At 36.7% G+C, this 18,751-nt stretch overlaps 1 protein-coding gene and 1 pseudogene across 10 annotated transcripts in view; one reads left to right on the top strand and one right to left on the bottom strand.

The window, feature by feature from the left end:
* The window catches only part of DGKB (diacylglycerol kinase beta), an 833,256-nt gene that overhangs the window by 37,240 nt on the left and 777,265 nt on the right, over nucleotides 1-18,751 (bottom strand). The window lies entirely within an intron of this gene.
* On the top strand, nucleotides 10,400-12,298 carry LOC140709537 (elongation factor 1-alpha 1 pseudogene; annotated as a pseudogene).

Raw genomic sequence — 18,751 nt, 5'->3', positions numbered from 1 at the left:
TCATGAATCACAGGGATCTGTCTACACCCACACCATATTGCTACTGTCTACCACCCTCCTTCTGATTTTTTTCTTTAATTTGTCTTTGTTTTTCTGCTTGCAAAAATGCCTTGAAAATTAATTCTGCTGTTAATAATCAGTAATAAAGATATTTCTCATAGATTTAGAAGACCAAGCCTTTTAAAATTTCATGTTCTTGCTAACACAAATAATTTTATAGGAATAGTGCCATGTTTACTAACTCTAGCAAAGGCAAATAAATACCATACTCCTTTTAATTAGGCATTCAGGGAGAGAAAACAAAGACAAAACAAAGCTCTAAATTTGTGTTGTACAAATTTGCTCCCATAACACTTCTACGTTTTTTGATACAGCACAATCTGCAATCTGTCTGTATACAATTGATGCCCCTACATGTTATCTTTGAGATCAGGGTCCTGATTGATTTCAGACAGAGAGAGTTTCTATCTATGCAATTTTGAATTCTGTTTCTTTTTCTTTTCTTTTTTTTTTTTGAATTCTGTTTCTATATGTGGTATCCTTTGGAACATCAGACTTCCTCACCTCATATTCTAGCTAAGAGTTATTTTAAGAACAGTTCTCCTTGGGATGGCCTAGCCAGCTAGATCAACCTATTTAATTGGCTTGCTACCTGGCTATTGGCTTCATATTTAAGAGTGCGAGCAGCAAAAGATGACCTATGGACCAAATCTGGCCCCTTGCCTTTTTTGTATGGCTCACAACAAATTAAGAATAGTGTTTATATATTAAAAAAGTACTATAACATCTGAAAATTATATAAAATTCAAATTTCAGTGCCCATAAATTAGTTTTCATTGGAACACAGCCACGTTCACTGGGTTAGGTCTTGTCTATGTCTCTTTTTGTACTACAAAGGCAGAGTAGAGACCATATGGTCGACAAAGCTGAAAATATTTACTATGTGGACCTTTGGAAAAGTTTGCCAACCTATGCTTTAGAGAAACAGGAACACTTTCAGATCACTAAGGTTGTCACTTCAGTACTGCTGCTATAAATGCTAAATGGCAATTTATTTTTTAAGGCCTAAAAGACATAATGTTCCAGCATTAATTCCACAGTGTATGTAACCATGCACAGAACAACTGTTCTCTACCAGGGAGCTTCACCACACTTGTATACTAGGAACATTGCCACAATTCATTGGTTATTTATCACGGAACATCACAAGTTTCCAAATAATTTCATTACAAAAGAAAGTAGAACAGTTTAACATTCATTAGTGTGCCCAATCATTGCCTCTGGTTGGCTTTCTTGAGTGTGAGAAAAAGAAGAATCATAGATAGGAAGGCAGAGGTTGCAACCAGACCTGGAGATTCACGCGGGAAGCAGCTCTACCTTCAAAAGTAATATGTCAAGAACTGTGAAATCCTGACACCATGATATTGAGACGCATTTGTGTCTGTGTAGAGGAAGATGTTGCTTTTGTTCAATTTAGTGTTCTAAAGTATACTTTTGAAGGAAAACAAAGTACATTTCTGAAAGAGTTTACATGTCTTTTTAAATACCTCCATGGGAGTAAAGCGAGACAAGACAAGCTTTCAATTTAGGTATTTTCACATTTAAAACAGAGCATCTAAGGTATTTCAGAGGAAAGAAACTTAATAAAATCATCAAAATTGGGTCATATTCGATCAAGATTCTTAACACATGGTCTGTGAATCTGAATAGGAAAAATGCAACTTTATTTTCACTAACATGTAATTGAAATTAAGCATTTCTTTCAACCAAAAATGTAGTCAGGAATGCCTGTGACTTTGTCACTGATAAGTATCACGTTATAGTTGTTACAGTTTTTCCTACTTTAAGAAAAGGTAACATATTTTAATTATCCACAATACTAAAATATCTACAATAGTCTCTATAAAATAAAATAATACATTAAATTTTATTTTATTTTTTATTTTTATCTTATGTATTTTTTCAAAATGTTATTTATATTCATTATGTCAAATTTTAATAATTATTGAACTTCTAGATTTTAGTTTGTTAATAAGAAAGTATATATATCTCTAAATCAAAATTTCTAACAGTATTTTAACTGACTCCCTTTTTTAGCCTACATATTTTATTTTATAAATTTTAAAACATTATGTCTGAGAAGAGTCAGTAGATTTCACCAGACTGGCAAAAAAGACTACAACACAAAAATGGTAAGGAACCTTACTTTAGAATGGAATTCATCATTTTAAAGTTTGTAAGTCTTTATAAACTTTATAAATCTCTTTCTGAACATAATTAGTGCTGCATTCATTTGTTACACAGGTAATCAGGGATATGAATGTAAATCTGAAAGTCGGGGCACATATAGATTAGAGGACACATGAGCAGCTTAGCTAATAAGTGGGTAATATTTATTCATAGCTTAGTCTTCATTTTTTTCAGTTATGCCCTGATAATATGTCTCATTATGTAATTGTTTCAGACTGCCATATGTGAAGGAACAGAAGAGAATGCATTACAAACACAGACTGAATATGGGTTGTAGCATTTCGCAAAATATAGTGGGTACTGAAGAAAGGGGGAGAAAGGCTGGAGCAGAATAGGATAAACCCCTTTGTGCAGTGTGTCCAGCAACATTCCGCACCACTGTCGGAGGCCATGTGGAGGTACTCATTGACTCAGCAGGAACATTTTGAAATCAACATAAATTGCTAATTATATTGACACTTATTGAGTCATTATTTGGCCATAGTAAGACCAGGCTACCTATGGAGTTGTACCTTTTGAGGGTTTGTAGATAGCACGCCTTCCAGTGATGTTTCATTTATCCAGCAACATTATGAAACATGTCTGAGGACCAAGAATAAACTTTCAAAAAGCCAAGGAACATATGAAACCCATTCACTAAAGTGAATAATTCAAGGATTTGTCTTCAACATGTCCATCTATTTCTAATTGATTCTTAATTTAGATATACTTCTCACAAGCATAAATACCTGTTTTTCCTTATCTACCCAGAAGACACAAATTTTAAAAGGGGGTGGGTAGAAAGAGTTTTAACAAAAATTTATTAATATAAACTGTGTTTCAGAGTACAAGTGTGTAAAACGTAAAGGCAGGCTTTTCGCACCTGAAGGAACATACAATCCAACTGTAGGTCTATTAATAAAGGAGAAACTGTATGGGGAGGACTAATACTTCTACTATGTGTCTGCTATGAGCAGGCTCCCTGCTAAGGGATTTACAGGCATTTTTCCATTTAAGACTCTCAACAGTCCTTTGAGATAGGTATTATTCTCTTCATTTTATTGACAGGGAAACTATGTCACTTGTTCAAGTCTTTACATAGAATTGAAAATCTGGTTTTCTAAATAGATATGCTTGACTCTAAATTCCATTACTAAATTCACTTACTGTGACAACAGTAATAACTAACCAATTAAATGTTAACAGTTCTCTTGGATCATCATGGTGGACAGGAGGCAGGACTAGATTGTAGCTCCAGACAGAGCAGCTCGCATTGTAAATTTTAGCTCGACAGACTGCAAGAACAAACCAGCAATCTCGAGAGGACATACAGACCCTCTGAAAGAAGTGGACTGCTCCTGCTGAACCCGGAAAATCCCCCAAATACTGTGAGGGCCCAACTGAGGAAATGGGAAAGGGAGACCCTCCTCTCCCCAACACACACCCCCACTAGAGAAGCTGATGGTCCCTTTCCAGGAGAAGTTTCCGGCTTTACCTGGAGCTGAGTCAATTTGGAGAGCCAAGCCAAATACAGGGGTAGAGGAAGCAGCAGAAAGGCCCTGGAAGCTCCTAGGGTCCCCTAACCGGCCATACCTGCCTGGCACCACACCACAGGGATCCAACGGGAGGGTGACCAGAGGAGCAGGGTGTAAAACTCCACAGGGAGAAGGAAATCTCTAGCTAAACTTTGTAACAATTTGAACGTGGTGAGAAGCCACCTGGTTAGAACTCAGGAGAGGGCGCAAATCTGGTGTGCAAACTCCACAGACCGGGGAAGAACCAAGACCTTTTCTTTCACAGATGGGAGACGGGTTTTCAAGCCCGTCATACCTTCTGCCTGGAAACTAACTCGGGGCTGTTGGTAGGGGCATGGTGGGAGTTAGACCAGCCCTTCAGTTTGCTTGGGAGCTGTGTGAGGCCTGTGATTGTGGGCTTTCCCCCACTTCCCTGACAACCTGCATGACTCAGCAAAGGCAGCCATAATCCTCCTACGTACACAAGTCCACTGACCTGGGAATCTCAACCCCATCCCCCATGCTGCAGCTGCAGCAAGACCCACCCAAGGAGAGTCTGAGCTCAGAAACTCCTAACCCTGCCCTCTTCCTGATTGTCCTTCCCTACTCACCCTGGTAGTGGAAGACAAAGGGCATATAATCTTGGGAGTTCTAGGCAGGAAGTGCAAAAAAAAAAAAAAAAAAAAAAAAAAAGCATTTGATTAAATCCAGCATCTCTTTAGGATTAAAATGCTCAGCAAAATCGGTATACAAGGGACATAACTTAATGTAATAAAAGCCATCTATTAAAAACTTACAGCCAACATAATACTGATGGGGAAAAGTTGAAAGCGTTCCCTCTGAGAATTGGAAAAAGACAAGCATGCCCACTGTCACCACTACTCTTCAACATAGTACTAGAAGTCCTAGCTAGAGCAATCAGACTAGAGAAAGAAATAAAGAGCATCCAAATTGGTAAAGAGGAAGTAAAACTGTCACTGCTTGCTGATGATATGATCTTTTACTTTGAAAACCCTCAGGACTCCTCCAGAAAGCTCCTAGAACTGATAAAAGAATTCAGTTTCCAGATGCAGGAGTAATGTACACAAACCAGTAGCCCTTATATATAACAATGACCAAGCAGAGAATCAAATCGAGAACTCCACCACTTTTACAATAGCTGCAAAACAAACAAACAAACAATCTTAGGAATTTATCTAACCAAAGAGTTGAAAGACCTCTACAAGGAAAACTACAAAACACTTTTAAAAAAAAATCATAGATGACATGAACAAATGGAAATATCCCATGTTCATGGATGAGTAGAATCAATATTGTGAAAAAGACTATACTGCAAAAGCAATCTACAATTCATTGCAATTCCCATCAAAATACCACACTATCATTCTTCACAGAATTAGAAAAAAAATTCTAAACATCATATGGAACGAAAAAAAAGCCCACATAGACAAAGCAAGACTATGCAAAAAGAGCAAATCTGGAAGCATCACATTACCTGATTTTAAGCTATACTGTAAGGCCATAGTCACCAAAACAGCATGGTACTGGTACAAACATAGGCACATAGACCAATGGAACAGAATAGAAAACCCAGAAATAAACCCAAATACTACAGCCAACTGATCTTCGACAAAATAAACAAGGACATAAAGTGAGAAAAGGACACCTTTTTTAACAAATGGTGCTGGGATAATTGGCTAGCCACATCTAGGAGAATAAAACTGGATCCTTGTCTCTCACCTTATACAAAAGTCAATTCAAGATGGATAAGGACTTAAACCTAAGACCTGAAACTATAAAAATTCTAGAAGATAACATTGGAAAAACCCTTCTAGACATTGGCTTAGGCAAGGATTTCATGACCAAGAACCCAAAAGCAAATGCAATAAAAACAAAGATAAGTAGCTGGGACCTAATTATCCTAAAGAGCTTTTGCATGGCAAAAGGAACAGTCAGCAGAGTAAACAGACAACCCACAAAGTGGGAGATAATCTTCACAATCCATACATCTGACAAAGGACTAATAACCAGAATCTACAACAAATTCAAACAAATTGGTAAGAAAAAACCAATCCTATTAAAAAGTGGGCTAAGGACATGAATAGACAATTCTCAAAAGAAGATATACAAATGGCCAACAAACATATGAAAAATGATCAACATCATTAATGATCAGGAAATGCAAATCAAAACTACAATGCTATACCACCTTACTCCTGCAAGAATGACCATAATCAAAAATCAAAGAACAGTAGATGTTGGTGTGTATGTGGTGAATAGAGAACATTTCTACACTGTTGGTGGGAATGTAAACTAGCACAACCACTATAAAAATCAGTGTGGAGATTCCTTAAAGAACTAAAAGTAGAGCTACCATTTGATCCAGAAGTCCCTCTACTGGGTGTCTACTTAGAGGAAAGGAAGTCATTATTTGAAAAAGATACTTGGCCGGGTGCGGTGGCTCAAGCCTGTAATCCCAGCACTTTGGGAGGCCGAGACGGGCGGATCACGAGGTCAGAAGATCGAGACCATCCAGGCTAACACGGTGAAACCCCGTCTCTACTAAAACTACAAAAAAACTAGCCGGGCGAGGTGGCGGGCGCCTGTAGTCCCAGCTACTCGGGAGGCTGAGGCAGGAGAATGGCGTGAACCCGGGAGGCGGAGCTTGCAGTGAGCTGAGATCCGGCCACTGCACTCCAGCCCCGGCGACAGAGCGAGACTCTGTCTCAAAAAAAAAAAAAAAAGAAAAAGAAAAAGATACTTGCACATGCATGTTTATAGCAGCACAATTCACAATTGCAAAATTGTGGAACCAACCCAAATGCCCATCAATCAGTGAGTGGATAAAGAAACCGAGGTTTATATATATGATGGAATACTGCACAGCTCTAAAAAAGTATGAATTAACAGCATTTTCAGTGCCCTGGATGAGACTGGAGACTATTATTCTAAGTGAAGTGACTCAGGAATGGAAAACCAAACATTGTATGTTCTCAATGATATGTGGGAGCTAAACTATGAGGACGCAAAGCCATAAGAATGATACAATGGACGGTGGGGACTTGGGGGGAAGAGGGGCGAGGGATAAAAGGCTACAAATATGGTGCAGTGTATACTGCTTAGGTGATGGGTGCACCAAAATGTCACAAATCACCACTAAAAAACTTTCTCATGTAACCAAATATCACCTGTATCCCAATAACTTATGGAAAAGTAAATAAATAAATGTTATCAGTGATGGAAGAGAAAAAGTGCTACAAAGGAATGAATACATAACCCCTTAAAATAGTCCAGCAAACAATCCTACCACTAAATTTTTCAAATGTAATCACAAAATTAAAACAAGGTACAAAGCTCCCATTTATAATACCACGTGGGGTGATGCATGAAGAATACTCTGAAGAATCTCAGTAAGAAGGCTAAGAGCCTGGCCTTGCTGTACTCACATACACCTGTGCCTGGCCCAACAGCTGGTTCACAGCAGCCTTACCTCCTTGGACAGACAACCACAGGCCTGCTTGGCATCACCACACCTGCACACACCTGAGCCCAACCTGACAGCCAGTCTGGTAGTGGTCCCATATCCCTGCAAATACCATTGCAGGAATGCCTGGCATCACTGCTCTCATGCCTGGTCCAACAGCTGGTCCAGTAATAATTCTGCTTTCCCAGACAGATTGCCACAGAGTCCAACAACCAGCCTAGTGCTCCTGTCCTCAGCAAAACTACACTGCTGCCATCACAAACTCCTGAAGCCTAGAGCACTGAGGCAATATATACCACTGATGAGGATTACAGCTGAAGAAACTGCATGAAGACCATAGTACTGAGTCGACCTAGAGCTAAAGCCAATGCACCACACTTAACCCTAGGACCTGTTTACAGGAAAATATTTATCCCTACGAAAGCTACTCCATAATGTTGGAAAAAAGTGACTATTCAATTAGATTCACAGATATAAATGTAGGGACACAAGAAATGTAAAAAGGCAAATAAACATGGCACCCACGAAATGTCTCCAGTAACAGACTCCCAAAAAGGACATTCATATATTATCTGAAAAATAAATTCAAAATTATGATTTTAAGGAAACTGAGCAAGATATAAGAGAACACAGAGAAACAATTCAATAAAATCAGGAAAACAATTCATGATCTGAATGAGAAATTCAACAAAGATATGCATAAAATAAAAAAGGAACCAAGCAGAATTAGAGCAGAAATATTCAATGAACAAAATGAAAAAAAATACATAACTGACAGCTTCGACAACAGACAAGATGAAGGAGAAGAAATAATTTATGAACTTGAAGACAGTCTTTTGAAATAGCCCAATCAGAGGGTTCGGTGGGGGGAAAGTAGAAATAAGAATAATAGAGAATGAAGAAAGCCTACAGGACTTATGGAACACCATCAAGTGAATAAATTTTCTCATAATAGGAGTGCCTGAGGGAAGGAGATGGAGAAAAGCACAGAAAATTTATTTAACAAAATAATAGCTGAAAAATTCCCAGGTATTGATAGAGTTATGAACATCCGGATTCAGGAAGTTAAAAGATCCTCAATTATATTCAATCCAAAAAATTATCTCTGAGGCATATTATAATCAAACTGTCAAAAGTCACAGAAAATGAAATAATTCTAAAATCTACAAAAGAAAAGCATCAAGTCACATATAAGGGAATCTGAATTACACTATTAGCAGATTTCTCAGCAGAAACCTTAAAGCTGGGACAGAATGGGATGGTATATTTAAAGTGCTGAAAGAAATAAAAGCTGTTAGTTGAGAATATTGTATCAAGCAGAGATATTCTTTTCCAGAAATGAAGAAGAAATAAAAATCTTCGTAGATAAGAAAAAGCTAAGGGAATTCATTACCATAGAGTTGGTTTTACAAAAAATGCTTCAAAGTGCTACAAATGGAAACAAAAGGACCATAATTACTAACAGGAAAACCAGTGAAAATATAAAACTCAACAGCAGAGTAAGTTAACAAATCAAATTCATAATATTCCAGTGATATGAGTGCTATATACTTCTTCAATCCTCTAGTATGAACGTTTAATGTCAAATGGTCAAAACCAAGAATTACAATTAATGGCTAAGGAACACATCACAGATAAAGAAGTAAATTAAGTGAACAAAAGTGTAAATTTTAGGGGGAAGGAGAACTGTCTAATTTTATGCGACCAAAGTTAAGTTTCCATCATCTTAAAACAATCAGTTCTAACTACAAGACTCTTTGTGTTAGCTTGCGGTAATCACAAATAAAGTAAAGCAGACAATCAAATGAGAATGAGAAAATAAATAAAGCTTAGTACCACAGAAAGCCATTAAACCATGGAGGTAAATAGCAAGAGAAGAAGAAAGAAATAAGGAATCTACAAGATAAGGAAAAAATAATTAACAAAATGGCAGAAATAAGTTTTTATCTAACAATAATAACCTTGAATGTAAATGGATTAAATTCTCAAATTAAGAGACAGAGTGGCTGAATAAGCAAAATAAAATAAAATAAGACCCAACTATATACTACTTAAAAAAGACTCACCACACCAGTAAAGGCAGGCTAAAAGCAAAGGGATAGAAAAAGATATTCCATGCAAACAAACACCAAAATTGACAGAATAAGCCATATTTATATCACATAAAAGATATTTTAAGTCAAAAACTGTTAAAAGAGGCAGGAAAGGTTATTATGTATAATGAGAAAGGGATCAATTCAACAAGAGGACATGACAATTATAAATATATATGCAACCAACACAAGAGCACTCAAATATATAGAGCAAATGTTATTAGATCTGAAAGGAGAGACAGACCACAATACAAAATAGTAGGGGACTACACCCACTTTCAACAATGGGAAGCTAATGACAAAAAAATCAACAAAGAAACATTGGACTTAAACTGCACCACAGACCAAATGGACCTAACAGACATTTACAGAACATTTCATCCAACAATTGTAGAATATATATTCTTTTCTGTTGCACACGGAACAGTCTCCAGGATGAATCACATATTAGGCCACAAAACAAATCTCAACAAATGTAGGAGGAGAGATCATATCAGCTATCTTTTCAGGCCATAATGGTCTAAACTAGAAATTAATAAAATAAAATTTTGGACATGTTACAAATACATGAAAGTTAAACAACATCCTTTTAGATAACCAATGGGTTAGTGAATAAGTTAAAAGAAAAATTAAAATTTTCTTGAGACAAATGAGCATGAGATACATCTTACCAAAACCCATGGGACACGATAAAACCAGTACTAAAAGGGAAATTTATAGTAATAATTATCTACATCACAAAAGAAGATTTCTAAGAAACAATCTAACAATGCACCTCAAAGACCTAGGATTTGTTATTGAATTACTAATAAACTAAAGTCAAAATTCACAAAAGGAAGGAAATAATAAAACTCAGAGCAGAAATAAAACTGATATTAAGAACAAAAATTCAAAAGATCAACAAAATGAAGAGTTTGTTTTTTTGAAATGATAAAGGAAAATCAATAAACCACGAACTAGGCTAACCAAAAAAAGAAAAGAAGACTCAAATAAATAAAATCAAGGATGAAGCAGGAGATATTAAAGCTGATACCAACCTTTTTTACAATAGGTTTGCAGTTAGAACAACAGTGTCATGAAAACCATCCCTAAAGTCAAATGGAAAAGAAAAGAAAAAGACTCCCATCAACATTGTCAAAATTGGACACATAGATTCAGGCAAGTCCACCACTACTGGCCATTTGATCTACAAATGTGGAGGGATTGATCAAAGAACCATCAAAAATTTTGAGAAAGAGGCTGTTGAGCTAAGAAAGAGTTACTTCAAGTATGCCTGGGTCTTGGATAAACTGAAAGCCGAACCTGAACATGGCATCACCATTGATACCATGTGGAAATTTGAGACCAGCAAGTACTACTTGGTTATTATTGATAGTCTGGGACACAGATGCTTTGTGAAAAACATGAATACAGCCACATCTCAGGCTGACTGTGCTGTCCTGATTGTTGCTGCTTGTGTTGGTAAATTTGAACTGGTATCTCCAGGAATGGACAGACCTATGAGCATGTCTTTCTGGTTTACACATTGGGTGTGAAACAGTTATTGTTAACAAAATGGATTCCACTGAGTCACCCTACAGCCAGAAAATACACAAAGAAATCATTAAGAAAGCTGAAACTTAAGAAAATTGGCTACAATGCCAGCACAGTAACATCTGTGCCAATTTCTGGTTGGAATTGTAACAATATGCTAGAGCCATGTGCTAACATGCATTGGTTCAAGGGCTGGAAAATCACCTGTAAAGACAGTAATGCCAGTGGAACTATGTTGCTTGAAACTCTGCAATGCATCCTATCACCAACTCATCCAACTGACAAGCCCTTATTTGTGGCCTGTCTCTCCTGGATTTCTACAGAATTGGTGATTTTGGTACTGTTCCTGTGTGCTGAGTGGTGACTGGGTTACCTTTGTTCCAATCAATGCTATAACTGAAGAAAAGTCTGTTGAAATGCACCATGAAGTTTTGAGTGGAACTTTTCTGGGGGACAAAGGGGGCTTCAATGTCAAGGATATGTGCGTCAAAGATGTTCACTGTGCCAACATTGCTGATGACAACAAAAATGACCCACCAATGGAAACAAATGGCTTCCCTACTCAGGTGACTATTCTGCACCAACCAGGCTAAATCAGTGATGGCTATGTCCCTGTACTGGATTGTCACACAGTTCACATTGCTTGCCAGTTTGCTGAGCTGAAGGAAAAGATTGATTGCCATTCTGGTAAAAAGCTGGAATATGGCCCTAAATAGTTGAAGTCTGGTGATGCTACCATTGTCGATATGGTTCCTGGCAAGCTCGTGTGTTGAGAGCTTTTCTGACTATCCTCTGAGTCATTTTGCTATTTGTGATATGAGACAGACAGTCGCTGTGGGTGTCAACAAAGCAGTGGACAGGAAGGCTGCTAATGGTGGAAAGGTCACCAGAGTTGGTGAGGAAGAAATAAAAAACATCCGAACTGGGAAAAAGGTGGTCAAATTGTCCCTATTTATAGATGGTATAATATTTTACATAAAGAAAACTCTAAAAACTCTACAAAAAACTAGTCAAACTATAAACAAATTCACTAAAATTACAGGCTACAAAATCAACATATAAAAATCAGTATGTCCATATAATAGTGAACTTTCTGAAAAAGAAATTTTAAAACTTTCTTTTAATATAGCTAAAAAATGTAGATACCTAGGAATATATTTAACCAAGGAGGTGAAAGATCTCTACAATAAAACTGTAAAACTTTGATGAAATAAGTGGAAGAGGACACAAATAAATGGAAGGACATATATTCATGAATTGGAAGAATTTTTTTTAAATGGCCATACTACTCAGAGTGATCTACAGATTTAATGCAATTTCTGTCAAAATAACTATAATATTCTTCAGAGCAGCAGTTCCCAAAGGTTTTTGGCACCAGGGCCTGGTTCATGGATGACAATTTTTCCACAGACGAGCCACAGGGTTGGGAAGTGGTTTTGAGATGATCCAAATGCATTACATTTATTGCACACTTTATTTATATTAATTATTACATTGTAATATATAGCTATATATTATTTCATTATGTATTACAATGTAATAATAAAACTCACTATAATGTTGAGTCAGCTGGAACCCTAAGCTTGCTTTCCTGCAACTAGATGGTCCCATCTGGGGGTGATGGGAGACACTGACAGATCATCAGGTGTTACATTCACATAAGGAGTGCTCAACCTAGATCCCTTGCATGAGCAGTTCACAATAGGGTTTGCACTCCTATTAGGAGTGCAAATAGGGTGAGAATCTAATGCGGCTGCTGATTTGACAGGAGTCTGATCTCAGGCAGTAATGTGAGTGATGGGGAGCAGCTATAAAATACATATGAAGCTTCACTGTCTCACCTGCTGCTCACCTCCTGCTACACGACCCAGTTTCTAACAGGCCACAGACCCATATGCCTGTTTGTGGCCTGGGGGTTAGGGACCCCTGCTTCAGAAAAATAGAAAAACAAAGAAACAAACAAACAAAAAACAACTATAAAATTCTGTAGAACTACAAAATACCCTAAATAGCCAAAGAAATATTGAGCAAAAAGAACAAAATAGAAGGATTACACTATCTAACTTCAAAATATACTATTATACAAAGATATAGTAACCAAAACAACATGGCGCTAGCACAGAAACAGACACATAGACTAATAGAATAGAATGGAGAGCCCAGAAATACATTCGACACCTACAGCTGACTGATTTTTGACAAAGATGCCGAAAACACACATTGGGGAAAAAGTAGTCTCTTCAATAAATGGCGCTAGGAAAATTCAATAATCACATGCAGAAGAATGACACTAGACCCTGACTCATGTTATATACAAAAATCAACTCAAAATGGATTAAAGATTTAAATGTAGAATTTGAAACTATGAAATGACTAGAAGAAATCCCAGGGAAAATGCTTTATGATGCTAGGCTGGGCAAGGACTTTTTAAATAAGATCTCAAAAGCACAGACAACGAAAGCAAAAAGAGACAAATGGAGTTACATTGATCTAAAAAGCTTTGAAGAGGCAACTATTCAAGAGTAAAGCAATAACCTAGAAAAATGGGAGAAAATATATGTAGACTATACTTCTAACAAGGGGTTAATATATAGAATATATAAAGGAATGTCAACAACTCAATGGGAAAAAAGTCCAAATAACTCATTTTAAAAATGGGCAAAAGACTTTCATAGACATTCTCAAAAGAAGACATATAAATGACCGTTAGGTATATGAAAAAAATACTTGATACAACCAATGGTAAAGGAAATGTAAACCAAAACCACAATGAGATATTACTTCATTCCAGTTAGACTAGTGGTTACCAGAAAGACAAAAGAAGTCAAGTGCTGGTAAGGATGTGGAGAAATGGGAACACTTACACGCTGTTGGTAGCGATATATACTAGTACAACCATTATGGAAAACAGTATGGAGGTTCCCCAAAAATAGTAAAAATAGAATTAACATACGATCTAGCAATTCCACTACTGGATGTATAGCCAAAGGAAATGGAATCAGCATGTCGAAAGAGATATCTGTACTCTCAAGTTCTGTAGCACTATTATAATAGCTAATATATGGAATTGACTTAAGTGCCCAACAATGGATGAATGGATAAAAAATGTGGCATATATACACTGTAGAATATTATTCAGCCGTAAAAGAATAAAATCCTGTCATTTGTGACAACATGGATGAACCTGGAGGACACCATGTTAACCGAAATAAGCCAGACACAGAATGATGAATACCATGTTATCTCACTCATTTTTAGATGTGGAATAGTAAATATAATTTTTAAATATAAAAATTAAGAAGATTAGAATCTGGTCCATAAATGGATTAACAGGAGTCATTTTAAAAATCTAGCAGTGTGAAATGTCCCATTCCCTGTTGAAATCTTAAAAATGAGGGGTTAAGGTGTATATACAGAAATACATATATATTCATAGTGGAAGCCTGACTTTAAAAAGAACTTTTAACCCAAATGTCCATCAGTGATAGACTGGATTAAGAAAATGTGGCACAAATATACACCATGGAATACTATGCAGTCATAAAAAAGGATGAGTTCATGTCCTTTGTAGGTACATGGATGAAGTTGGAAACCATCATTCTCAGCAAACTATCGAAGGACAAAAAACCAAACACAGCATGTTTTCATTCATAGGTAGGAACTGAACAATGAGAACACTTGGACACAGGAAGGGGAACATCACACACTGGGGCCTTTGTGGGGTGTGGGAAGGGAGGAGGGATAGCATTAGGAGATATACCTAATATAAATGACGAGTTAATGGGTACAGCACACCAACATGGCACATGTATACATAGGTAACAAACCTGCACGTTGTGCACATGTACCCTAGAACTTAAAGTGTGTGTGTGTGTGTGTGTATATATATATATATATAGAATGGATTTGATCATCTCTTTTAAAGCTATCTAGTTTTTGAAAACAACCAGCCAGAGCTGACTATAACTTTGTTTTGGTGCTAAAATTCTGAACTCCGCTAAATGAGTCTAAAACTAAGGAAAGACCAGAAATCCCAGTACAGCATATTGTCAACAACCTCTTTATTGTGACCAAAGGAGTTCAGGGCCTGCAAGTCACCGTGTTATAGTGTACTTGAAAAGTCATCTTCACCACAGGAACACAACCAAATAAATCATGAGTATTTCATTGACAAAAACCATAAAGAAAGAGTTTAAAGACTCCCCACGGCAATCGTTTGCTGCCACTGGCCATGCGTATTATCAGTAAATGTAAATAGAGTTTATGAGGATAAACTAGTGGTGAATATGAACACTGCTGCTTCTGGGTTCTTGAAGCAGTTTGTTCTCGTTAAGCTTCGTGAAGGGACTGAAGGCTCTCACTTGTTTTCTGTGTGAATGAGCCGTTAGTGTGTGTGGGAATGTTTTCACAGCACCATGCCTCTTCTGCCCTTTTCTATAAACCGAGCTACTTCACGTGTCTCCTCATATTAGTGCCATCACTAAACAAAGCAAGCACTCATGAATGAAGGCTGATGTCAGCAAATTCTGAATAGCTTCTGGAGGGGCATCCTGCACCCTAACACTGGTGCCAGCTAAGGGGATGAAGTCACCAGGGAGATCACCCACTCTTACTCTCCTAAGAATTGAGCAGTTCCAGCAATGAAAAGCAATACAAAGCAAACAAACAAATATTCAAATTAAAATGCAGTGTAATACAGGGCAGTGCCAACATTACTTTACATATGACTACATGGTCTTTACACTAAATATCCAGAAGTACTGTGGAAATCAGGTATTTTCTTGAAATATATTATAAACTATAATGAGATGTTTCTATAGTCCCTTTATTTTAGTTTCAGTGAAACATGAAAAACACATACAAATAAAATTTTAGAAACATGGTAGTACATTTGAACTCATTTATAAACTTAATAATGCTGCAAATTAAAATAAGGACAGAACATGATGATGAGGAAAAGTGATTTACAGTAAACATTTCCTTGTATAACAGAACTGTTTCTGGTATCCAATTTACCCTGGTTACATATAAGTCTTACATGCCTAGCAAGAGATTGAAAGACTTTATAATATTTGAGGTTATTGTGCATAAAAGTATTGCTGGTCAGAAGTAAATCTTACTATCTTGGCAGTTTGTCTTCGGAGAATAGGCTACATGACTAAATAGAATTAAATCTCAGCAACCTTCATGTAGAACTGTTTGGTGCCGAAAAATATAGGATTATATCATGAAGTCTGGTGACTTGCCAGAGAACCCTTGAAAACCTGCTGAGTTCAAGGCTCTGCACAACAGGAATGTCATAGTTTCTGCTTAGAACAGTGTGTGTCTTTAAGGAGTTTTGCTGTTAATGCAGGACTGAGGACCCCTCACTCATGAACCAAGACAGGGACCGCTATTGTCAAAAGCACTAAACACACTTTCCTCATTGCCTCACCATTAAAGATGAGCAGTTCTTGACTCATGCCTCAAAGAAAGAATTATTCTAGTCAGAAAAGACTGCTACAGTTTTCTTTTTTAAAGCTTATGAACAGACTGCAGGCGGATGGACCATCATATCTAATAAACTAACTGTTAACAAGTTAGTACAGTTTAGAATACACCTGAATACTTCTATTTTGTATATTTTCACCTCCCTCCACCCTTCTTTTCTTTTGAAGTAATTTTCTTTCATGACCTTATGTCTACAGAAAAAGAATTGTATTACTGTCTTGGATTACTAAATTGAATTAATGTTGACATAAATAGTTTTATTTGGACGGAATTTTAAAATTAATTCCATTTGTAAATACCCATAAGAAATACAATGTCCTTTGTCATTTCGATCACAAAGTAGCAGAGAAATCTATTCCACACATAAAATCACTTAGAAGAGAGAACTTGCAACTTACTACAGCATAAGAGATTTTCAGTATCTGGTCACCTTATGACATGTATTAATAATGTACTGACAAGTTTCCAAAGAGCTTGAATTAAAAAAAAAAAAAAAAAAGCCCTTGTATATAGACATGTTGAAGGACTTAGATAAGTACAAAAAGTCTCTGTGAAAAAGTTTTCATTGATGTTTAAAAAAGCATGTTATTTTATCTTTACAAAGGAACTGCACTAACACTAATCTAGCTTTTGGAAAATACAGCAACATTCGTGACTAATAGTAATGTGAAAAGTAGAAATGGACATTAAAAGTATCATCACCTCTAGCAACACTTGAAACCCTAAGAGAGGTTCAAATGCAAACTTTCAGATTTTCAACACTGAAAAACTAAGGACTTTATCTTCCCTTTCAAGGAGTTGCTTTGTGGGGCGGGGGAAACCAAAACCTCTTTTGTAGTACAAACTTTGCCAATATATCTGATTCTTTTTCTACCTCCTCTTAGAAGAGATATATCCCCTTTTTAATAGTTTAAAAATACTATTGCAGTGAAACTCTTGGTACAAAGGAAAATTATTCTATTTAGTCGTATTCTTTTAAAAGTTATTTGTTTAAAAGGGCTTCACTGTATTGGTCTTGCAGCCCTTCATACAACAGAACAAAAGCAGTTCTATGAAAGAAGACTAAACTTGAACAAACCGTAAAAAAAAAAAGCAAAGTTCCTCTCTGTTTTTATCAAATTTGATTGCTGCAGCTGTTCCCAGTTTCTGTATTTTAAAAATAGCCTTATTCAGTGCCTTGTTGGCTAAAGGCCAGAGTGCCATTAGAACATGCTGTACGGAAAACCTCTATTCAGTTACAGATACAGAAATATATTTAAGATCAGTGGGGGTCATCTGCAGCAAACACTTGTAAAGGAAAATAGAATTTTAATGTGTTTGGACTGATTGCCACTTTTACCAGATAGTTTAAAGCTTCCATATAGAACCTTCGTATTATTTTTCTTTTAGGTAAAAATGCAAAATGAGTATCAACTTCATTGGAAAAATATTATTAGAAAGGTCTGTTTCTCAAATAACAATTGTACAGCTGAAATACACATTTCAAAGAATACCTACTAGTGGTTTCTGTTTGACAAGCTCACAGGCATTCATCGGGTGAAAAGGTAGGTATTATTGAGCAAATGCTACACATGGAATCATAACTTCTTTCTGATATAGGCCTCCTAACTAAGGTCACAAGGTGTGAAACAGACTGATCTGCCCAAGGAAAATGAGTCTGGGGACTCATATTGGACTTACAGTGTGCGGGGAAAGGGTGAAAGAATTGAGTTATTCAGTGATGTTTCAGAGTTGACCTCCACATCTCTTCAGTTCTTTCCTTTGCCTCAACAAGGGACTGAAATTAGCATTTGGGACTAAACAGATTCATGTAGGAGTCCTAATTTGAGTTGTAAGTAAAAAGGATCTGCTTTGCATAAATCATCAATAAAAAGGAATTTTGATTCCAGGTATTGAAAATAGTAAGAAAAAATTAGAAAGCAGAGGTCTAAGGAAAACTAAGGTGAGAAGAGAAAATTTCATTAGGGAAATATACACCAGTTGTCAAGGTATGGGAACATCCCAGATTTCACCTTTCTTGAAAGCTAACATATTAGTCTGCCACAGCTTTGTTGAGGCTGGCAGAAGATGTGAGTCCCCTGTGTCAGAGACCCAAGACTTTACTACCCATAGCAATAGCAGTAGCCAGTCTTAACGTCTAAATCAGTCCCCCAAATCCCAACTTCCATAGGGTGAAACAAAGAGGTCTGGGAGACACCTGCATACATAATAGGCTGCATTATAGAAGAGGAACCCATGGCTTAGGACACCTTGATCTTTCATAATAGAAAATAAACCTGCCTGATCTCTTCCCAGCTGCCAAACTGGCTAAAAAATGAACTTCTTATTAACATTTTTATGGTCATATGTGAATTGCTACCATGATGGTATTAAAATAGAGGAGATATCAAAATATTTCACAATCAGCA

Source organism: Chlorocebus sabaeus, chromosome 21, assembly GCF_047675955.1.
Source record: "Chlorocebus sabaeus isolate Y175 chromosome 21, mChlSab1.0.hap1, whole genome shotgun sequence".
Lineage (NCBI taxonomy): Eukaryota > Metazoa > Chordata > Mammalia > Primates > Cercopithecidae > Chlorocebus > Chlorocebus sabaeus.
Note: the sequence above shows the minus strand (reverse complement) of the source record. Positions and strands in the feature narration are given on the sequence as shown.